The sequence below is a fragment of the Sorex araneus genome, chromosome 4 (genome assembly GCF_027595985.1).
Source record: "Sorex araneus isolate mSorAra2 chromosome 4, mSorAra2.pri, whole genome shotgun sequence".
Lineage (NCBI taxonomy): Eukaryota > Metazoa > Chordata > Mammalia > Eulipotyphla > Soricidae > Sorex > Sorex araneus.
In genome coordinates this window covers 84,569,788-84,595,213 of record NC_073305.1, presented here as the reverse complement: position 1 = coordinate 84,595,213, position 25,426 = coordinate 84,569,788, and positions in this window count along the sequence as shown.

The window sequence follows — 25,426 nt, the reverse complement described above, 5'->3', positions numbered from 1 at the left end:
AAATAGAAAATGGTACAAGCAACAACCTAAATTTCAGATTGCAAACCATTTTTAATTTTTTAGAAGAGTAGTGAAAAAAGTGACTGTTTTGGTTTCTAATTTTTCTTAAAGTCCTTTAAAACAAACAGATTAATAGTCATAAATTCTACCAAATTGTTGTCTTTATACTAAATAAAAGCCATCTTTCCCATCTTTTCAAAAAAATACAAGAATTTCAAAAACAATGACTCTTTACTTAAGAAGCAGAAGACATCCAGAAAGAGTTTGAATTTTGGGAGCATATTTATGACAAACAAAATGTGTACTTATGAACTGCATCTGGTATTTTTTTTGCCAATCAAAAACATAGAAACAAAGTGTATTCTTTATCGATTCTTAAAAAAAAAGTTTACAATCTCACAAAATACAGATTATGTTGGCAAAAAGCACAAAAATTTTCATAAGAGCACTATTGAAAAAGATAGTTCTATAATGGAAGCAATTCATTTTCAGCAGTAAAATGGAGTAATGATGGTAGTACATTTATACTAATGGGAACAGGAATGTATAAATTATTGCTATACACATGCATGTAGTTGCATCTCATAAGCATTATATTGGATGAAATACTCCAATTATCATAGATTCTAAATTATATGAGTTTTTGTCATAAAATTCATAGAACCAAAGGTCCTCTATGGAAACTAATGTCAAACAGTGGTTACTTTCTATTAGGGGAGACTAGAATAGCAACAACTGTGATTTGGGTGGTAGTCATATGGATATGTACATCTGTGGTGAGCGGGCCTTCAGCATATAGCTTGTGGTCAAACATTCGCATAAACAGTTTGAAAAAGCCCTTTTACAAGAACCGAAGAACCAGAGGAGAGGACTGGGACATTTTTAGAAGAGCAGGATGGTTAGCCAACAGGAACAGATAGATCAGCCTTCTGGATATCTACTGTCATCTCCCCTAGTTGCCCCAGGTGCCATTAATTACTTCTAGTTTTACCTTAAGGCGATGAAGCAAGTAGATTGAAACCTAAGCATACATAAGCGCTGTAGAGTTAAAATAAAGGATTCTTCTTCTTTGCTATTGCTCACCTCTCTTTCTCTATGTGTGTGTGTGTGTGTGTGTGTGTGTGTGTGTGTGTGTGTGTGTGTCTCCCCTCTCCCTATCACTTGTGAACCCCGTTATCCAGTTCTGCGGGATGGGACATACATCTAATTACACACTTTGAAATTTTTGTTGTTTGAGAAAAAAAAGCAATAAATAGGACTAGAGAGCTAATACTGGGCAAGGCCCTTATCGTGCCCATTGGCAGACTTCAATCCATGCCTCCATCATCCCTGGTGAGTGCCACCAGGAGTAAGTCCTGAACACAGCCTATGTGGCCCAAACTCCCCTCACCTCTCCAAAAGATAAACTACACAATTACAAAACCTTATCAGATAGTCAATTCTGATAAATTAATTATAAAATAAATTTTAAATCCCATACTCATGTTTTCTTGAAACCTCTGCCCTTTCCATTTTATATTTAGACTGACAAGGGCTTATCTTATATTTTATACATTATACTATCATTATTTATAAGAGCAATATTCTGCTAACATTATTACAGAGGTGGTTATCAATGCCTTATTGGCAATCTCTCTATCTCTATACTCACATCTCTCATACTCACACGAACATTACATTAAAACATTTTAGATATTTGAATTCAAAAGCAGCAAAAATGATTTCAATGTCTTTTCCCATTTTAATGGCTATAGACATAAATATAATAGCATTAACTACTTAATGTCAAATTTTTGAAAAATTAAAATTTGTAACCAGATTCTAAGTCTGTCTTTTATTGGTGGTGACCCTAAAAACTAACTTTAATATATCCTTTCTGAACTCCCAGGTAAAGTCTGGAAGGGTAAGGGTGAACTTTCTTTAAGGTATGTCAGCAAGAGGAAGGAGAAAAGGGTAAAAGTGGGGTTTAGAATTCACAGAACATTTTTGCATCTTCGAAATTATTCTAATGGCATTCAATTTTAATTCAGGGTGAAGATTCGGGTCAGTTGCTCATTAATCCAATCTGGCTTTCCCTTCTAGGCTACTATTATTAACTCCTTTATTCAGATGTTATTCAAATGAGTCTCTCTATTAAAAGAAGTGAACTGATGCAGGCAAAACATATTGTTAGTAAATCTTCCCCAGTTTGGCAACACATTAATGATAGATCTGGCATTCTCAGTGTCAAAAACTCTATCGGCATCTGTTACAACGGAATCAAGATAAAATGAGCGAAATGAAAACAAATGGAGGCAGGGAGGGGGAAGTGCTATAAAATCTTTGAAATGTTCTGCAAATTCTTTGTTCCAGAAGATGTTCACGCTTTATCAAATTGATCGAGACTTTAGTGCTTCAACATATAGATAATGCTCAGGGCTAGTCAAATGGGTAGTCATGTAGCTGAGTGAAAAATCAGAGGGCAGACAGACGCTCCAGTTAAAGTGATCTAAAAAGGTTCTGTGGTGAAATTTTGTGAGGGGTGATGGGAAACACCCAATAGTGCTGGGGGATGCTTTTTGGTCCTGCTGGAGAGAACGAGATGGACAAGCATTGCACCTGGTTGAACTTGAAAGATCTTGTTGCTCAAGAAATGCAGGGGCTCTGATATGCCAGGGGAGTGCTCTACCACAGTGCTACAATCACAGTTCTGAACTGTTTCTTTACTGAGTCTGTTGCCTTCCGTATGTCCCATCTATCAAATATGTATTATCCCCTTCTATATTTAGACGTCAAAGAGATCCCAGAAAGTAAGTCAATTTACACTCGATTCTACTTTCAGTCTTAAACTAAATTTAAAGCTTCAAAAGGTCGCAGAGAATTACGGAACTGCACTAACTCAAATTCTGTTTCCTTATCTTTGAAATTCCAACATTGACATTCTTCATTTCAAAACTACTGTTTATGCACAGGGATAAATTGTGCCACTGGGTTTGGTGGCTGTATTTAAAAGGAGCCTAGATGGTTCTGAACTGTTATGAACTGAGTTTGAATGTATTAAGAGTGGATTGTTTGAGGTTTCTCTAAATTAACTTTGATGGTTTTTAAAGGGCTTGTTTAAGAATTAGATAGGCAGGAGTTTAAATTTACTTTAAAACTAAAAGAATCTGTAGTAATTGTTTAGAAAGTAGAGGAACAAAAGATTTTGGGGGTATGGGTGTTTTATTACTGACATTGTTTAGAATCACTGCTCCATGGTGATAATAACAAGCAGATTGACTTTTATTATTGTTTTTAAACAATCTACATTTAGCCTGCTTTCTTGCCTGCACCTATTGCAAACTATTTGCACTATTATGCATCCAGCACTCTATTCCTATCCACATCCATGTAATATCTCTCTGTCAGGGTCCTGGCCAGTCAACCCTGGCAAACTGGGGTAGGAACCCCCAGCCACCGGATTTACTCCCTATAGGAGAGTGGGAGAGGGAGAAGTCTCTGCCCTGACCCTTTGCGCACCTCGGCCACCCTCACTGCCGCCCCCGAGAAAGAACCACACAGAGCGGGGAAGAGTTGGAGGTCAAGCAACTCTCATTTTATTAGTTCCCACACACGGTTTTTGTAAGAAAATTCAGGGTAGCTTAGACAGTTATCAATGTTTGTCATGTACACTGTACTGGGCCCTTTACAGATGTTAGCTAATGATTTATGTTTCCCGCTTCTCTGGGCTGGGCTTGCTAGCTCAGACAAGTGGTGACTTTCGAGTTTCATCCCATTATCTCCTCAACCAGGAAGCCTTTCTGGGTGGAGTGCTGACACAGGGCCTTAGGGCCCTGTTTGAAGAGAGTCTGCTCCTGCTTCTAAGGGCAGGGGATTTGGCCAGGGTCTCAGGCTGGCTGCTGAGACCCCAACATCTCTCTTCCCACTTTTATCTCTTCACATAACTTTTTGCTTATTTATAATATAGCTTGCATGTACTAATCCTTCATGTGACTGCTACTACGCTTTTTTGTTTGGTTTAGGGCCCTACCTTGCCGCAGTTAGGGACTCCTCCTGGCTCTGTGTTCAGTGATCGCTTCCTATAACTCGGGAATGGGGAGCATGTAGTACCAAAGAGTCAACCCAGCCTGTCTCACTTAGTCATTGAGCTATTTATCTAGCCCTTTCATTACTTCTTTTTTTAAAATTCTAATTATTTTTTTAATTCAATGACTATGAGATACAGTTTCATAGCTGTTCAAGATTGGGATTCAGTTATACATGTTCTATTACCTGTCCCTTCCAGTGTACACATGGAGAGTATCATGCTGAGTGATCGGATAATTGGAAATGATCACCCTCATTCCTTCATATAGAATTTTTCAGTAAACTAGATTTATTGTATATATAAATAGATGCCTGATATTACAAATAAGTGTCCTCACACAGTTTATATTTATATTACATAACATCTTGTTCCTGCTCAATAATCAAATTGATATTGTGTATTTATAATTATGTTATATGCACTGGAAGAAAGGAACTGCATACTGTTTCCGGAGTAGACAAATACAAGAGTTATTAAGTGAATATCTTTTCCATCATTGATCCGTCCCAAAGTAATCCAAAACCTAGTAAACGTAAACTGCTTTATGTATGCCATTATAACCTGTTATCAAGCTCTAGCTTTTATTTTAGTTATTATTTTTTATGAAATTAAGTTTTTAAATTATATTTTGGGTAACAAGGTTATAATAGTGTTAATTTTTATGTTTTTAATGACTAAAGTTGTTGCACCTTCACCACCACCAAAATGCCCAGGACTCTACCAACCTTCTAACACTTCTAGTTTGTCTCTTTCTTCTTTCCCTCCCCGCTTTTGATAATCTAGCTCATATTCAAAAGGTAAAGCTTTTTTGTTTGTTTGTTTTGCTCTTTTGGGGGGGGTCACACCCGGCAATGCACAGGGGTTACTCCTGGCTTATGCACTCAGGAATTACCCTTGGTGGTGCTCAGGGGACCATATGGGATGCCAGGAATCAAACCCGGGTCGGCCACGTGCAAGACAATTGCCCTACCCGCTGTGCTATTGCTTCAGCCCAAAAGGTAATGCTTTTGGTAATATTCTGATAAAGTCTATTCCCTTATTTTTGATCCTCTGTATATCTCTTGGAGAACCCGCAAGCTACTGAGAGTATCCCGCCCACACGGCAGAGCTTGGCAAACTACCTGTGGTGTATTTGATATGCCAAAAACGGTAACAAGTCTCACAATGGAGATATTACTGGTGCCCAATCGAGCAAATTGATGAACAACAGGACAACAGTGCTACAATGCAGTGCAGTGCGGTGCCATATATCTCAGATTAGGAAATCATCATATATTTGTCATTCCTCTGATTTATTTCTTTTAATTCAATGGCCTCCAGTTAAACCCAAATTGCAGGAAATTGCAAGATTTATTATAATAATAATAAATGCTTTATTCATTCATCTGTCATTGGACTTTTGAGTTTTTTTTCCTATCCAGGCTATTGTACTTAGTACTGCAATGCATATGTCAAGATTTATCTTTTACTTTCTGTAGTTCACTATCCATCTCCCATTTATGAATGAGATCATCTGATATTTGTCTTAGTTATTTCTCATAGCTAAGTAGCATTTCATTTTCTATAAATACCATATCTTATCTGATGTTGGGCACCTGAGTGCTTCCAAAATTTGCTATTGTAAATAGTACTGCCATAAACATGAATCTTCATAAACCTATTTAAATTAGTGTTTTTATGATCTTTGCATGGAGGTATATAAATAAATTTTGTTGAATTACATAGCAGATCCATTTTTAAAGTTTTGGAAATTCTCCATTCACATTTTTGCATAAATGCATAACCAATTTATATTCAGGCCTATAGCATAGGAGGAATCCTCTTTCTCCATAATCTGCCAACACTTGTTGTTTCTGTTCTTTTTGACATAAATAATTCTCTCAACAGTGAAGTAATACCTTATTGTCATTTTGATTTGCCTTTCCTGAATAATGAATTTTTCTTCAGATGCCTGTTGGCTGTTTGTATATCTTTGGCAATGTATCTCTTTCACTCTTTTCACATTTTTTGATGGCGTTGCTGGTTTTCTTGTTAAGTTTTGTATGTTTTGTATGCATCACAGATATTATTAGCCCATAGTGGAATGTATATTTTGAAAATATTTTCTCCTATTTTCTCCTATTTAGTTGAATGTCTTTGTGTTCATGAGATTCTTTGACATGCAGAAACTTTTTAGTTATGTATAATTCCATTTGTTTAGTTTTCTTGTGTTTTATTCCTTGTTGGAGCTGCATCCCCAAAGATATTTCTTAAGCCCAATATTATGCAGTGCTTTACCTAAGTCTTCCTCATTATAGTTTATGGTTTGGTGTCTATTATACAAGGGTTTGATCAATTTTTCAGTAGGCTTTATACATGGCATGAGATAGTGACCCCATTTCATTCTTTTGCACATGGGTCTTCAAGTTTCCCGATGGAATTTTATTGAAGGAAATAAAGCAATAGAATAGACAAAACCAAATGAAAAATATATCTCTGGGCTCAAACCACAGAGCTAATGTTACCTAAGGAGTCAAGAGAGCAACCAATGGACTGTGATAGAAAGACATTAGATATTGGTAGCATATGGGTGCATTTTGATAACAATTTTTGAGGATAGTTATGTATCCCTAAAGCATAAAATATGTGAATGAACATTACCTAAATTTAAAATATTTGAATATGAGAAAATATTTTGTTTTGAAATAGCCTGCTGAGGTCAACATGCCCATATTTTAGGATTGGATTATTCAATATAAAGAAAGATTTCATGAGTTTATGCTACTCATCATTCACATATCTGTTTCTGAGACTCATTACATAATGCTCAGAGAGGGATAAGTGGGAAAGTGGAAACAGGGAATGTAGAAACTTTTTATTTTAAAGCTATCTATGCTAATAAAGAACTTTTCTCTATTTTGAGACAGTGTCTTCTTTTTTCAACATCAGTTGAAAAATTGTTCATACTGAAAATTTTAACTAAATTTCTTCTCCAGAAAATATTTACAGACTTTCATTCGATCAAATTTGTTTCCTTTTGTGTATTTCCAAAATATTTGCCTATTTTTTGTGAATCATATGTTTTATTTAAATCTTTATATTCTATCACAATGACTTCCATTAAACTACAGTATCCTAAAGAGCAAGCATCTATTTTAAGTAATATTTGAGTTCCAATCATTAAAATTTATACCCATCAATGGCATTGAATTTTTGACACAGAATTTTTAAAAAGAAGTTTGAAAACCATTGATATGTTGTCTTAATCAACGTCAACATTGGAGAAGGTGAGTACCGGTCTCTTAGTCCTCTGCTGCCCACCTCCCTCATTTCAAGAACATTCCTAAAGTCTTTTCTTGGAGTGAAGTAGAATTAATCTCAATAACTCACTGGTTTGTGTCTTTTATTTTTTTTTTGTATAACCTTCTTGCTCTTCGCAATATTATGTCACAGAAGGTGAATACATAAACTTGGTTGCCATGGGTTTGAGTTCTAGGGTGTTTATCTTTGCCAAAAATAGATTGTTTAAAAAAATCCCAAAGGAATAAATCATTTTCTAACATATTCATTGTACTCTCTCTTTGCATCTGTGATTGATGTTCTTGGCTCAGGACACCTTAACTGTCTGAGAAGACAATGTATTTCCAATGCTTTAGTCTAGTATATATCCTGTAGAATGACAGCTTTCATAAATTATATCTTTTGTTTTCTTTCCAACAAAAATTCTCACACCAAGTTTTGACTTCAGAATTTACTCTTAAGTAAATAATTACTAGAAAAGGCCACATTTCTTCAGAATTTATGGAAACTAGTTCTCATTTTTCCCATCATAAAATTCTACCTTTATTTAAATAAATATCTCAGAGAGTATTTTCATAGGAGATCATTCCTGTTATCTAAGTGTGAGAATTCAGAAAGTTTGATAGCATAAACAAGTGTGAAAAAAATGTTTCCTGTACATGTAGGATATTCTAAGTTATGTGGGTTAGAGTTGTCTCTCCATCAGAAAACAACATAATTTCTTCTGACTGTGATATCATGGATAAGATTTATTACTATCATGGACACATATTATCATGGACACAAAATTATCTATTTTAGTTGAGCATTAAAATCCAAGATAATGTGAAAAGCAATACTTATAACAGTAATATTTAATAACTATTGAGCATTTGAAATACGCTAGTAACTGCATTTAATAGGTCTTCCACACATACTGAAGAAAAGTATGTGTGGAAGATCTATAAAGTATGTAGTGCAGAAAAGAAAAGGAAATTAAAGCACAGAAATGTTTAGAAACTTTCTCAAATTTACATAGTAAGTGAATGACAACAACCATCATGAGATACACATAGCTCTAGTCCAGCACTAGATATTTTTTAGTCCAGCACAAATATTTTTTGCTTCCAAATCATTGTGCACAGTCACCTTGCATGCAACTTTTATTGCACATTATAGGCAAGTGCCCACAAGAAAATGCCACTAAGTGTCCACATTGTATGCAATCACTGAGCCAGATGAGTATAATTTCTTAAAATACAAAACATTCTATTTTTTCTTTACATTCCCATGAAATGCTTAGGTCAGGACCTGTGATCATAAACTGCATTTTGGTATATAAAGGAATGATATACATATGGACAGTAAAGTTGCAACCCAATCTATGTAATTCAACATTTAAGAATTTTTAATTTCTTGGGGCTGCAGTGATAGCACAATGAGTAGGGCGTTTGCCTTGCGGCTGACCTGGGTTCGATTCCCAGCATCCAATATGGTCCCCAGAGCACCGCCAGGGATGATTCCTGAGTGCAGAGCCAGGAGTAACCTTTGTGCATCGCCAGGTGTAACCCAAAAAGAAAAAAAAAGAATTTTTAATTTCTTTAAGCATATCAAACAAAGTACTCAAACAAAAACTCTCCTTCACTGCTGGTAGGAATGCCAACTGGTTCAGCCCTTTTGGAAAACAATATGGACGATTCTCAAAAAATTAGAAATTGAGCTGCCATTTGACCCAGCAATACCACTCCTGGGACTATATCCCGGAGAGGCAAAAAGGTATAGTAGAGATGACATCTGCATTTCTATGTCCATTGCAGCACTGTTTACAATAGCCACAATCTGGAAAAAAGCAGAGTGCCCCCAAACAGATGACTGATTAAAGAAACTCTGGTACATCTACACAATGGAATACTATGTAGCTGTCAGAAAACATGAAGTCATGAAATTTGTATATAAGTGGATCAACATGGAAAGTATCATGCTGAGTGAAATGAGTCAAAAAGAAAGAGACAGACATAGAAAGATTGCACTCATATGTGGAATATAAAGTAGCTGAGAGGTACAAGCTTGCAATGATGCAATTTCTGGCAGATATTTCTCTGGACTTAGTTACTAAAATACTAAAATACAGAAATCCAAAACCATGAGGCCGCTAGTACGGCCACTCGACCTCATATCTCTTCATTCTCAGCAATAGAAAACAAATTATCAAATGCTTCCTTTTCAGTAGGTCCGACTGTAGGGGGGAGAAACTCCAAACAATAATAGTGAGTTTTTTGTTGAAATATTGAATGTAATAAATGTAAAGTGAAAGTAAAATGAAATTTATCAGTTACACAGTAAAACAATAATAGTGAGTTTTTTGTTGAAATATTGAATGTAATTAATGTAAAGTGAAATTTATCAGTTACACAGGGGGGCTGGGGAGGTGGGGGGGAGAGGGGAGGTATACTGTGATTCTTGGTGGTGGAATATGTGCACTGCTGAAGGGATGGGTGTTCGAGCATTGTATAACTGAGACTTAAACCTGAAAACTTTGTAACTTTCCACATGGTGATTCAATAAAAGAATAAATAGATTAAAATAATAAAATAATCCTCTTTAATAATAAAGACTTTGGAATGGATACTGTGTTCAGAATAAGAGAACATAAGGAGTATACTTACATTTTCTAATGCTTAATGTAATCCAGATATAGTTTGTTCCATGTAGTCAGTACAGAATCCCTCATCTGCCGGATTTTATAGATAAATTGTATTTCAAATGGACTAAATATTGATACTTGTAATTCCCAGAACTATCAAGTAGTAGAGCCAATATTGAACCCAAGCATTTTCGGGCCATAGCTTTATTATAATACTACCATTATAATGGGCTGGAGCGATAGCGCAGTGGGTAGGGCGTTCACCTTGCATGTGGCTGACCTGGGTTCAGTTCCTCCACCCCTCTCGGAGAGCCTGGCAAGCTACCGAGAGTATCTCGCCCGAACAGCAGAGCCTGGCAAGCTATCCATGGTGTATTCGATATGCCGAAAACAGTAACAAGTCTCACAATGGAGAATGTTACTGGTGCCCACTTGAGCAAATCGATGAGCGATGGGATGACAGTGATACAGTGATACCATTACAAGACTATACCAAAAAATCACTTGCCATTATAATACTATACTAAAAATTCCTTTTGAAAAAATCTTTGGAGGAGGCCGGTACCAATGCACACATTTCTAGTGACACATAGCCCAGTGGTTAGGCTCTGCGGTTTGATGAATTGGCCTGTTGTCATGGTGTTGTTTTGCTTTGGAGTGCTGGGAGCACCAGGACCACCCTAGCAGTGTTCATAAGCTACCATGTTTATTCCCACTACTACTCTGGAGACCCTGGAATATCAGGGATCAAACATGGAAGGCATGCACTTTATCCCTGGCCATTCTGTCTTTAAAGTGAATAATTTATAATTTTGAAGACCTGAAATTTGTTCTATGTATTTTGTAAATTTTTCAAAGTAGATTTCCTCGGCTTTATCTCCTAAGACATTCTAGTTTTCCCTTATTACATCACATCATAGTATTCTTTGTTGACCACTAGAGGGCGATCGTCATGTTCTCAGGGGGCAGTAATTCTAATGAGAAATGCTGACTCCACAAAACTAAGTCACGCACCCACTTTCAGTCCTAAAAAGAGAAGATAAAACTAAGTCATAAATTCAAATATATTTTTTACATGCCACCTTGGAGCCAGACACATACATGAAGGAGATTACAATTCATTTAGGAAGACCTGTGAATATATAATAAATGTAAATACTGTAAGCAATACTACTTCTAAATTTAGAAGAAATTAGGACTGGAGAGATAGCACAGTGGGTAGGGCATTTGCCTTACACGCGGCTGACCCAGGTTCGATTCCTCCGTCCCTCTTGGAGAGCCTGGCAAGCTACCAAGAGTATCCTGCCCACACCACAGAGCCTGGCAAGCTCCCTGTGGCATATTCGATATGCCAAAAACAGTAACAAGTCTCACAATGGAGACATTACTAGTGCCCACTTGAGCAAATCAATGAACAACGGGAGGACAGTGCTACAGTGCTATTGTAAGCCAGAAAAATATTATTGAATGCAATGCCTATAAAGTAATTTAACATTGAAAAATGTTTGCTTCTACTTATTTGATTCTTTAATTGGGGGTGGTCACACCCAGTAGTACTCAAAGGTTACTCCAGGTTCTGAACTCAGGAAGCACCACTAGGGGGTTCAGAGGGCCAGATGTCAGGAACAAATCTGGTAGGCCGCTGCACACGGCCTGTTTTAAGCCCTATTTATCTCTCCTGCCCCTGACTATTTAAATTTTTTATGAAAACTGTAATTATTTTTATCTGAAAGATAAGGAATCTTATGGAAGTGCATTGACTTACCCCAGACACTGAATTGCTATTAGTTTTAGTGAATTTTTCACTTGTATCTTCAAACATCCATTCATAACATTTACCTTAGTATGAATGGATGTTTCACAGAAACTCAGTATAACTGATAGAAAATGAACATTATCTTGGTATCCCAGATAACTGTTATTCTCTTCTGTCCGAGGTATGCATGGTGTATTTCATTGCTTTTTAGAGCTAATGCATAACATGACTGAATTGATCAAATACGTGTGGATTTTTTATTAAAAAAAAAAAACCAAACTTTAGTTCTATGCCTCAGACCTTATTTGCTAAGTTTCAACAAGGAGAGAATTTTTATAGTCAAATTATAAAACCCTGAAAATAAGACTTTATAATGGAAATGCTGATACAACCGTAACTATAGTATTGCAATTGCATCACTATAAGAAAATTGGTTTAGATAATATACCCTTCTGGAATGAGTGCCATTCTAAATGACTGTGCATCTCCATAAATCTAAGCTAACTCAGTAATTCAAAATTACTAAGATTTAAGTTTACTACCAATAAGCAATAAACTTATGGCTACTGCTATAATAAGTGCTGGTCGCTACATCCTTATTTCACAGCAGGTGGTTTGCTCCATGCTGGTTGCAGACTGAATGAAATCAGGCATCACTTTGAAACTAATTCCTGAAGTTGATGGAAAGCTCCAGAGCCATTTTAACTGGTGAAATAGTGTTGCTTTGTGCATTTTTTTTCTTTTAAATTAAATGCTCTGAGACACTTGACCTTCTGGCAAATGAAGGGCAAACAGAGCTTTGCTCTCTCTCGTTTCATGTCACAGTGATAAGTCTCTAGACATCTATAATTGACCTGAGAAGATTGTTTCCAATTCATAATCCATATAAACACAATATTCCTTTAAAAAGGAAAAGCTTATTTATTACTAAATGGATTTGAGCAAAAAAACCAAAGAGGGTATTATTTAATCCATTTATGTTGTTTCTGGACAACCACTACAATAAATTATGCTCCCTTGTATCTAATATATTCAAAAGCCCAGAATATACTTTATTTAAAATATGATTTCAGGGTCAGAACAATAGTACAGTAGGTAGGGTATTTGCCTTGCATGCTGATGACCAGGGTTCGCTTCCCATATGGTCCCTGAGTCTTGCTAGGAATGATTCCTGAGCAGAGGGCCTGAGCTTCGCCAGATGTGGCCTCGACCAAAACATAATCAATTAATTAAATTAAATATGATTTCAGATCTCACAACTTGAAATACCCAGATTTAAATAATAAAGTAAAAAAATTTCCATTTTAATTTATTAAAACGGTAAAGAGTTTTATCTAACCATTAATATGATGATTCTTAATTTTAGAATCTGATGACTTATTGAATATCAATGAATTATTAAGGTGAACTATAAAATGCTCTCTGTCCACCCTCAGATAGACCACAAAAATAAATAAACAAACAAACAAATAAATAAATAAGTAGAATAAATTAACAAATTGTCTTGTTTCTGGGACAAATCTGATAACGTTCAAATGTTCAGGGGCTACTCCTGGCTCTGTGCTTGGCGGTTGCTCCCGATGGTAATGGGGGTCACGAGATGCCATGGATTGAACCAGGGTCAGTGTAGGCAAGGCTTAGATTCTTTTTTTTTTTTTTTTTTGCTTTTTGGGTCACACCCGGCAATGCTCAGGCTGGCAAGCTACCAAGAGTATCCCATCCACACGACAGAGCCCGGCAAGCTCTCCGTGGCGTATTCGATATGCCAAAAACAATAACAATAACAGGGTCATTCCCCTGACCCTGAAAGCCTCCAGTCGTTGGGAAAGACGAGTAAGGAGAGGCTGCTAAAATCTCAGGCCTCGGACGAATGACGTTACTGGTGCCTGCTCAAGTAAATCCATGAACAAGGGGATGACAGTGATGTCAGTGACAGTGATAAAGTTCATTAACTAATCCCTATTAACATGAACAGTTTAGGTGAATTAGAGTTTGGGTGAAGTTTACGTGACAAAGCTTAAATTTCTTGTTGCTAGTAGGAATTGATTCCTACCAGAAGTGGGGTTTCAGGTGCCCTTTGTAAAATGGGGAGAAAGGAACCTACCATTTCCCTCAATACCCACCTTGGTGACCCAGGGAGGTGCCCGGGCAATCTAGGATACATGACAGTGTGCCATGAGCACCTGACTGATACAGACTTTAGGTCTCATCACCAACCTCAGTGAGCAATAATTCGCACCTGGATTCCATTTGTTCTGCCTGTTGTGGAAAATGATCGCTGACACCTGATTTCTCACAGAACCATGAAATCCAGGCTGTAGCAAGGAATTGCTTTTGTCAGGGCAGGAAAGTCATTCTTAAATCCTTTTCAGGCCTGTGACCTTCCCTCAGAGAAAAGAATTTCAGGCAAAGACAAACACTGAAATGAAACAAGTTTACTTGAGAAATAGAAGGAGGGAAAGAGATAGATACTCAAGAATTCAGTCTTCTCTAGAGTAAAAAGAGACATAAGTACCCATCTCAAGATGGGGAAATGTGCTCTATGGTAAGAAAGTAGACAGAGAGAAAGTTGCAGGTAGATGCAGACCCAAGAGACCCTGTTTTCTCTGCCAAATTGATATACAGTTTTCCCTACTTGTCCCCACTCTTAGTCCATTGGTAAAATGGTTGCCGAGGAGTTGAGCTTGGAGCTGATGATGGTTTTTAGATATTCCTAGCATGGGCTTTGTCTCAGCAACAGAGCCTCTTCTCCCTGGGGCTGTAGCTAAGCTCTGGGCCTAGAATTCTGCATCTCTATGCCGTTTTTGGTATCCTCAGTTGGGTTCTGTGTTTCAAAGGCCATCATGCCTCTGGAGTGGTTTATGTTCCAGAGGGTGTTTTTCCATGTTATGTTACCATGTTACCAGGGACCAACAGCAGTCATTTTTCTAGTTACTTCTTGCCAAAGATACAGTATCTTAAAAAAAAAAGTTATTGAAATAACCAGTCTCACAATGGAGACTTTACTGGTGCCCGATCGAGCAAATGCACAACAGGATGACAGTGACAGTGTTACAGTGCTACAACATTGTATTACATACACTTATTCATCATTATAAAGGGGCACCTATACAGTAACAAAAGAATAAATACCTTTTTTAAGTTTCAGAATATAAATTCCAAGAGTATTTTCTTTATTTCCATATTTTTTATTGAAATTACATGGTTTATGTGAGTTCAAAAATGTGGGGGTACGTGATGCATTCGGTGGCCGAGAACCGCCACCTTGTGGCTCCTTGTCCTCTCTAGGCCTCCCCAGCAGAGGAACAAAGAGATGGGGGGACCACAGACTGATGGTTCAATAAAGAGCTATTAGTATACTTATATACTGGAGGGGTTCTAGGTATAGGACTGCACGTAGGTGTGATTGATCATTTACAGAGGTAAAGCGTTGTGGCAGAGGCAATTCTCTTGGGGGGATTAACTCTAAGAGACACTCTGTCTCCCAAGAAGAAGTATATTGCTTTATTCTTTCCCTTTAGTTGTACATATTAAACAATTAAGTTTACATCTTATTAATTGTCACTGTCACTGTCATCGCGCTGCTTATTGATTTGCTTGAGCGGGCACCAGTAATGTCTCCATTGTGAGACTTGTTGTTACTGTTTTTTGGCATATCGAATACACCACGGGTAGCTTGCCAGCCTCTGCTGTGTGGGCGAGATACTCTCAGCAGCTTGCCAGGCTTTCTAAGAGGGGTGGTGGAATTGAACCACAGTTGGTTGCATGCAAGATAAATGACCTACCTGCTGTGCTATCGCTCCAGCCCAGTAAGACATATATAGATTCCAAAAACTAGTTCTTTGGGATTTGAGGGCAAGCAAGGCTTTTACAGCAATTCCCAGACTAGTTCCTCAGTTTGCTTCCTCTTATCCTTCCCCGTGGGAGTCTTGTCTCTTAAGTCACAACAGCTTGCATCAAGACCATGTTTTTATGCTCTCTAGATTGTCCCATTTCAATGCTAGGGCAGCTTCACCGCTCACCCTGGGTCCATCCCAGTCCCACAGCTGGATTTCCCTTTGTGAGGTGTTAGGAACTACAAAAACTGAAGCCTGAGTCAAGGAATTATGCTGGATGCCAAAGAGTAAATATATTTCAAAGTTAATCAACCCAGAAATATTAGGAGCACAGCATTAATGGTCTTCTGCGTTTAAGCGAAAAAACATTGCTCTATAGCAAAATATGAAAAGGCTATAGGGAAAGTAGAAAAGTAATACACTATAAAAATGAAGTCCAGAGTTACCAGAAAGTTTGACATAAATAATCAAGACTGGCTTAAAAATGAGAAATAAAGCACAAAGGAAAGGTTAAAGATAAACTCAGCGGATCGGATCTAGGTGGGCTTGCTCAGAAAGGGTGGAGCCAGGGTCTGAGGAAGACATCGCTGGGGGGTGGGGGGTGGGGGCGGAGGTGCAGGCGCAGATGGGATGGCGCCCGTTCACTCCACTAACCTGAAAAGGGAGCGGATCCCTTTTCAGCTTAAGTTTAGGACTATTTTGCCTTTTCTAATAAAATTCTCTTGGTTTTGATTCAAAAAATAAAAGATAAACTCAGGGGATGAGGGGTACTCTCTATGTTTCTCTAGGGGGAAGAAAAGGGACAATTCACTGATGAAGCCTGAAGCAATTAGTGTTTATATCCAACAGTCTATAATAGTTCCCATAAATTTATATGGTTTTATGGTTGCCATGTAAAACAACCTTGACCCGCAAAGAGTCAATAACTTCCCCCATCACTTTTCCCTTGTCAGGACAGATTCTTACAGAAGAGTCACTGAACAAATCTTTTCTCATTTTCATACTTTGAAGAAAGTGAGGCATTCCTAAAGGAGAAACTGACATTGAAGAGAAGAGAAAAAGGGCTGGATAGATAATGTTCTTGTGGGTGCAAAGACTCAAGTTCCTCAAACAGTCAAGATTGAAAGCAGGAGATCAAATGTCTGAATTGAGAAAAGGTTGTATTTAGGGCAAAGGAAAGGAAGGGAAAAGAAAGCGGGGAAGTGCCCAGTTCATGGAAGGGGTTTTCTAAATGAGGATTCCAGAGGGAAGCAGAAACGTTTCCCCTTTTTAACCTTTTTAACAAAGGCACGTGAGTGAGCATTTGGTTTCTGTTGGTGGGGTTGTTTGTGTGTTTTCTGTTTGGTTGGTCCGTTTTTATATCACACTTATTGGTGCTCAGGAATCACACCTGGTAGAGTTCCAGGAATGATACAAGATGCCTGGCATCAAACAGAGGTTAGATGCCTGCAAGGCAAAACACCCTACCCACTGTACTATTGCTCTAGCCCCAACACCATTTTATTGTATTCCAAGAATGCGAGCTATCAAAATAGGGGAGATAATTATCTTCGCATGTCTTCGAATTGTCTAGGTTATCCAGCAAGGCCTATGTCATCCAAGTTATCAGACACCACCTAGACTCTCTTCTCTGGAGACCCTAAAAGTTTCACTTCCATTTAAATTTATATCGTTAGATTGGGGAATATTTAGTGAAGATTTACAAGTAATTGAAAAGATTTCCATTGTGATGTGTGCATCTTGCCAGCATGCTCTGGCTCTAGCCTTCTTGCAGCATTGATTTTTCCCCATTTCTTGTCAAGATAGTCACATTCACACTTGTAGTTATAAAATTATTTTTTACCCACAGTGAATTTTTCAAAGAAAATGCTAAACAAAATGGTGTGGTTTTATTTCTGCAGCATTTTTCTGTCACACAGCAGAGCCTGGCAAGCTACCCATGGCATATTCAATATACCAAAAACAGTAACAACAAGTCTTACAGTGGAGACATTACTGGGGCTCGCTGGAGCAAATCGATGAACAATGGGATGACAGTGCTACAATGCTACAGCATTCTTCTATAACTGGGTAACAAAGTATAACATATCCATATTGTTGCAAAAATATGATAGTACTATATACAATTATGTTAAATTTATATGACTCTTTTATATACTTGATGTACTGGAGTTATTACATTTTCATTAACCATTACTGGGTGTATTACAATTTACTTATAGCTCTCTATGAACAACTGTTGGAGTTCCTCCTGGTGTAACTCGCTGAAAACCTGGCCTGTTGTGCTTGTGGGAAAGCTCTGAGTACTAGCCTCGAAGGAGGGTGAGCTTCAGCCAGGGGAACTGGAATTCCTCAATTATTAACATGGCTTGATGGCCTTGCAACTGCCAGCAGCTGAGGCTGAGGCAGGGGCAGGTGACAATTGTGCTATCTGTAAAACTCATTTTTCCATCTCTGCATCAGCTCATAGAAATCTCATGACACTCTGTGACACACCAAACCATCTAGCCCATGTGACCATAGAATTTCCTCTCCCCATTATGACCAGCACATAATGCATCTTTCTGCCCCTATAGAAACATTATCCTCACAATAAACTTCGTCATATGATCATCAGTCTGTGACCCATCTGGATGGCATCTCCCAGCCTACCCATGGCATGAATAACTTTGAGCCATCAGTCCTAGATTGCATCAGAGTTTCTGTGTTCCCACGTCTTCTCGTCACCACAGGATGACTACAAACAATTACTTTTAATCATTTGACATATACAAATTATGTTTCTATCATTCTCATTCCTATCTCACGAGAGATAATATATTTGTATATGTCATATTCAGGACTAATAGAAAGACTACACAACACTAGAATACAGTGGGTTGTTTGCACTTTTCTGTAGTTTAGTTGATAGAATATTCTAAAATCTTAGCTGAAAGCTTATTTGGAGAGAGCTTGAGGAGGATTTTCCTTTGGGAAGGGTGGGAGGGTTTTTTGTGTTTTTTTTTTTCGTTTAACTAAAAGAACTGATGTAAATGGAATATGATGACCAGAAAGACTGATTGTGTTTGAGTAAGGCAAGCCATCCCAAAATCTCTTTTTCCTTCATTCTGATACCACAACTACACTATTTTTCCAAACACCTAAGTTAAGAATGACCATGTAACTAGGTTCTGATCAAAAACATCCTCAGGATTTAGCATGTATAGGTCCATAAGATACCGATGAAAGGTTTATTTCTGTTACCTCTCCTCAGTTACTTTGAAACTCATATGTTGTTGGGGCTGGAGCAATAGCACACTGGGTAGGGAGTTTGCCTTGCACTCGGCCGACCCATGTTAGACTCCCAAGATCCCATATGGTCCCCTGAGCACCAAGAGGTGATTCCTAAGTGCAGAGCCAGGAGTAACCCCTGTTCATCGATAGGTGTGACCCAAAAAGAAAAAAAGAAAAAGAAACTCATATGTTGTAGGTGATCAAGATTAAGATAAATCGAATCCAAATCACCGAATAAATTTCAGAAAGAAACTTACACGTTGGTGTTACCATTTTGATCTTATACAGGCAAGGAAGAAATTTTTATTATGTTTTAAGACAATTTATAAGTTCATGTTGCTTAGTTATAGTATTTGAAATAATTTAATTAGTAAAAATTATCTAAATCCATGTCTATTTTCTCTTTAAATGGGGATATCAATAATCCAATAAGGTTTCGAGAAATAGACCAACTGGGAAATGTCTGTATACTCAGCATAGTCATGCTAAATAAATTCTTTTCTATTATATTTATAAACTTTTGGGCACAGAAAAAGCTAGATCAAAAATAAATTAATATGTCTAAGAAATTTTTTACAAACTTTTCTTTGGGGAACAGGAAAGCTGACACAGGAAGTAAGGTGACAGGAAAGTTGACACAGGAAGTAAGGTGGTTTCCTTGCATGGTAGTCAGCTATTCAGTGCCCTGAACCTCATAGCAACCACACATTAAACATGACTGGAATTGGCTCCAGAAAGCTAAACAAAAAAAGTCTTTGTACTTCAGGGGATGATTTTGATTAGGATTGTAAGAAGAATTTTGTGGGATAAGTTAAAAGAAATGTTCCTTTGTCAAAGATCAAGTGTGGAGTATAGAGTAATATCACATGAGCCTGACACCCAAGGACAGTAGACACAAGGGCCAGGGGGATTACCTCATAGCTGGAAGCCTGCTTCATGAGCAGAAGAGAGAAGGCAGATGGAATAGAGAAGGGATCACTAAGAAAATCAATGCTGGAGGAATCAGTCTGGATGGGAGATGCATGCTGAAAGTAGATAATGGACCAAACGCGATGACCTCTCAGTGTCTGTGCTGCAAGCCCTAATGCCCAAAAGTAGAGAAGAGTATGGGGAATATTGTCTGCCATGGAGGCAGGGGGAGGGTAGGGGGGAAGGGTTTACCAGGGATATTGTAGGTGGGGAATGTGCTCTGGTGGAAGGATAGGTATTTGATCATTGTGTGATTGTAACCCAAATATGAAAGCTTGTAACTATCTCACGGTGATTCAATAAAATTTTTTAAAAAGTATGATTTTCACCAAACTTTTTGATTATTTTTCTGAAAGAATTCCATATGAAGAGAAAAAAACAAAAGTTCTGATCAACACATACCTCTTACAAGTATAGCCATGCTATTTCCTTAACCCTAAGAGAAATAGTGAGGGTAAAGATACATAATTACCATTCTAAAAGGCTTATGTTTCTACCCTAAACATTCTAGGGCTGGATGAACCAGATTATACACGTTTGTTTAGTTCAACTTGTAGATGTGTTGGGGACCCAAGCTTGGAGGAGTTGCAGTAATGACTTAAGAAACAAAAAGGAATCTCAGAGAAATTCTAGCCATGCACAAAAACTTTGTAGCCCTGCTCCATACCCTTATTGCACAAACAAATTCCTTTAGCTTTTTAGTCATAAATGTTAATGGAACCTATATATCAGAAGATATTTCATTAAGGATTTCAAGTCAATTGTCATATTTTTTCCTTCATTTCTTTGTGACTAGATTACTTTGAATTTATTTCCCCTTTTGGCTCAAACTAAAGCATAGCATTCATTATTTCCATTATGCAATAAAGTTTTATTACTAATCTAGTGATATTTGCTATTTAGAGTATCAGTGAAGCACATAGATTTGTATCAAAGGGAACATGGTCTTTTAATGAACAATGTGTTCTGAAATAGCCATGAGTTCAGGTTGACAAGTTAAAGGATATTCAGTTAGGACTTTTCATCTACAATTGATTTTTGTTATCTGTGCTTGATATTACAGAATGTTCTTCCTACTTCAGCCTCAGAGTTTGCCTTATATTCAGCATGAGCAAATTTTCCAATTTGGAGATCATAGAAAAGCATTATACGCCACAGTCACCAAATTGTGCTTCTTTCTGCAACACCGATTTTAATTAGTTTTTTTCATCTCAGTTCTCATTTGGAATCTTTCCCTCTCACTTACTCCTTTATTGCAATTTTTTTCTTTACTACAAATGACACCATATTAGTATTAACTTCGTTTTTAAAGAATAGTTTCTTCTCCATATTTACGTATTGTCTAAAATTATATGGGAGTCATGGGGCCTGAGTGATAGTATAGTACACTTGCCTTGCATGCAGTCAACCTAGGTTTGATCTCCTGCACCACATATGGCCCCCCAAAAACAAAAACTAAAACAAAATACACACAAAAAGCATATGGAAGTCACAAATAACTTCTTATTATTTGAAATTTGTTCTTGCAACCATCTGAAATATTCAACTCTGGGTCTGGAATAAGACATCTGTTTTTCCAGGCTCCTGAGATGGACCATTTTTCCCAAAAAACTTTTTTTTTGTACTTCTTTTTTTTAATTTTTTTTTTTTAATTAATGAGTCACCGTGAGGATGCAGTTACAGAGTTTCGTGCCTGTGCTACAGTCATACAATACTCGAGCACCCATCCCTCAACCAGTGCCCATTCTCCTCCATCGATGGCCCCAGGGTCCCTCCTTCCCTTCCCAAGCTATCCGCTCCCCCATGCCCCCCCATGACAGGGAATTCCTTAGTGTTCTCTCTTTCCTCTTGGGTGTTATGGTTTGAATGGAGATACTGGGTAGCTATCCTGTTCAATCTATAGTCTGCTTTCAACCCGCCTCTCCTATCCTGAGTGGATCCTCCACTGCACTTTTGTTGGTGTTTCCTTCTCTGTCTGAGCTGCCCTCTCCCCCAGCATGTGAGGTCAGCTTCCAAGCCGTGGAGCAGGCCTCCTGGTACTTATTGCTACTATTCTATTTTATATTCTGCAAATGAGTGTGATTTTTCTGTGTCTGTCTCTTTCTTTCTGACTCATTTCACTTAGCATGATACTTTCCATGCTGATTCACTTATATGCAAAGTTCATGACTTCATCCTTTCTGACAGCTGCATAGTATTCCATTGTGTAGATGTACCAAAGTTTCTTTAACCACTCATCTGTTCTCGGGCACTCAGGTTTTTCCAGATTCTGGCTTTTGTAAACAGTGCTGTGATGAACATACAGGTGCAGATGTTATTTTGACTATACTTTTTTGCCTTTCTGGGATATATTCCCAAAAGTGGTATTGCTGGGTCAAATGGGAGCTCGATTTCTAATTTTTTGAGAAGCGACTATACTGTTTTCCAAAAGGGCTGAATCAGTTGGCATTCCCACCAGCAGTGTAGGAGACAACTTCCCTCACCAGGTAACTTGGACCCAGATCGCTCTGTCCTCTTCCCGCCCCTCTGGAAGAAATCTCACGCCAGCTCCGCCCAGCCTGGGGCACTATCAGGGCTCAGGGACCCCCTCCAAAGAACTTCCTAATCTTGGGCCTTTAAGGTTAGGTTTCAAATCATGCTTTTCCAACATAACATACTAAGCCCCCCCCATCTCTCCGTCTCCAACCTTACTAAGACCTTTGATTGCATTAATATGGTTTTAATACTCTGCTAATGAGTTTGTAGACTGATATGACTTTCTCACTGATGATAATTCTTTTATGTTGTAAAATGTGTTCCTGTCAGCAAGACTTGATACATGAGATATTTTTAGAAATAGCCAAATTTCTATCAGCTGCAGAAAACATTCTCACCCCTTTCTTTTCTAGCTAGCACCTGAGCACTAGAGATAAATTTTTATTAAATAATAACCTAAAAATAATTTCAGAACCAGAGAGATTATACAGGATATAAGGTCCTTGTCTTAAACACAGTCTAAACACTTGATCCCAACACCACATATGATTCTACTAAGCACCTACAGGAATGATCCCTGACTACAGAGCCAAGGATAATATTTGAGAACAGCCAAATGTGGCCTAAACCTGCCCTCCTTCCCTTCAAAAAACATTCATAGTAGATTAGAAATAATCCAGAACTTTTTGGGGAAAAAAGTCATAAAATTAGTGTAAATATATGCTCATTTTTTGTCATAAGATCTACACTTTTGTGTTGTTTTGGTTTTTGGACCACACCCGGCTGGGCTCAGGGTTTACTCCTGGTTCTGTGCTTTGTGTGTTACAACTTACACACAGAGACCACTTCTGGCAATGTTTGGGAGATTGCATGTGGTACCAGATATATAATCCAGTCAGTAAGGCAAACACTCACTCTCCAAACCATAAGTGGGTTCTTTTGCTCTTGAAAATACTTCAGATTTTAAATTTTTATGATTCAGATGCCTCAGTGCATTCAGATTAAACATTTTGTTACTTAGTATAAAATATTTATTTAGCTATCAATTTAATTATTGTAGGGAATTGTAAAATGTGATTTCTTAAGAATTTCAGCATGTATTATTTATTTATTTATTTATAATTTTTTATTTTTATTAGTACAGTAATTTAAGATCCACAATTATAAATAATTGTAACTTAATTGATAAACCACTTGGTTATTTTCTTCAGAACTCTGCACTATTCATATTGGAAAATATGTTTACTTTTTCACCTTTGTATAATTGCAAATAAACTATAACAAATTTGTAGAACACAAAGAAACTTTATAAGAATTGAAAACAGAACATTTCTGCAGTGTCTTTAAGTTTTCTTTGACATTGCTATTCTGACCACAAAGTACTTTTTTCCCCTCAGAAAATATCAAATACCATGCCTCAAAAAATTGCTAAAATTAAATGAGAAATTCCTTTAGGACAGTAATTTATATGTTATTACCTTTGAAAGAACAATTATTTTAACATAGAATTATAAAGGCATGCTGACTTAAATAATTCAACTAAATATGAAGTAATTTATATTTAATATGTACTTAAGGATGAACATAGTATAAACATTGAAAGTGTATTTTTGTAAGGATTAGTATTCTATCAATTGAAATACATTAAATGAAGACTTACAAATATATGTCAGAAAACTATTTAAGATTTTAGACCTTTACAGTTCCATTCATGTTGTTGTTAAAGGCATGAAATCATATTTTCTAATAGCCAAGAAATGTTACATTGATCTATTACATCTTCCTTATCTACTCATCTGTCAGTGGGTCATTTGAATTATTTCCAAATCTTGACTGTTATAGAGTGCAAAAATAAATATAGATATATATGTAATGTATCTTTCTGAATTAGTATATTATTTCTCCACAGCTCTGCCAGTACTTGTTCTTTCTGTCCTTTCTTTATATAAATCATTCTTTCAGGTGTCAGGTGATGTCTGTCATTTTGATTTGCATTTCTCTGATAGTAAGTAATGAGCTTTTTCTTGAAGTGCTTGTTTGCCTCATCATTGATTTTTCTGAGCTATGTCTGTTTAGTAATTACCTTCATTATTTTTTTAATGTGAGTTCATTTTATTTAATCTTTTTAGGATAATTCTAAAGGTCAAAGACTGCCTCATAATTAATTCATAATTAGTGCTGCAACCATAATTATTTTCTATAAAGAAATAATTCCTGACTATTACACATAGTGCTTTCTTTCTTGGTATATTTAATGTCATTATAATTGGGAGTGAAACATTCTACCCACCCCTTTTATCATTTGGATGGCAAAATACATTGTTAGTAGTCAACATTTTTATAACTCTGGTATATAATTTGGATATTCTAAGAGGCATCGATGTACTTAAGTGATTGTCATGTTTTGCTAAAGGTGGTGCAATAATGATAGCCTGAAGGAATAAAATATACATGAGTGACACAAGTCTAGACTGATTTTTTTTAATTATGAATAATTTTATCTTTTTCTGGTCTTCAGGAGTGTGCTATAATTTAGAGGAACTACCTTTCAAGTTAGATTATTGTAAATAATACACGAAGCAAAGTAAATATTATGGAAAGATAAAGTAGATAATAATTATTTTTATGAAAAGTTTCAGAAAATATGTGAAGAAAATTTGATTGAGTTCTGTGATGACAGGACTTATCCACTAGAGTTACACGGTCTGATTCTAAGTGAGCAAGCATTCAAGAAGCCATCTTCTCACACCTGTGTTTTTTTTTTTAATATCCTCTCTTTCTCCCTTGGCCTTTTCCTGCCAATCTTAAAAGACGCTCTGATGCACTATATGTTTAATGTTAAATCAGACCTACTTATGGATGGAGGTGGGAAGAGGAAGCATCAGGCCTCTGGAAAAATTCTTGAACACTATCATGCAGACTCTAGAGATGGATGCTATTTGACAGAATATCTCAAAGTTTTATAAGGAACAGCCCAAAGCATAATCCCAACACTCATTAATTAGCCACTATATGGGCTCAGATTGTATCAAGAAAGGGCCCCCTAATCTACCATATTCTCAGATGGTAGTACCTGAAAACCCTTTTTTTTTCCTACATCAAACCTTTCATTCAAGTAATTGGTCTTCAGGTGCAAACACCTGACATAG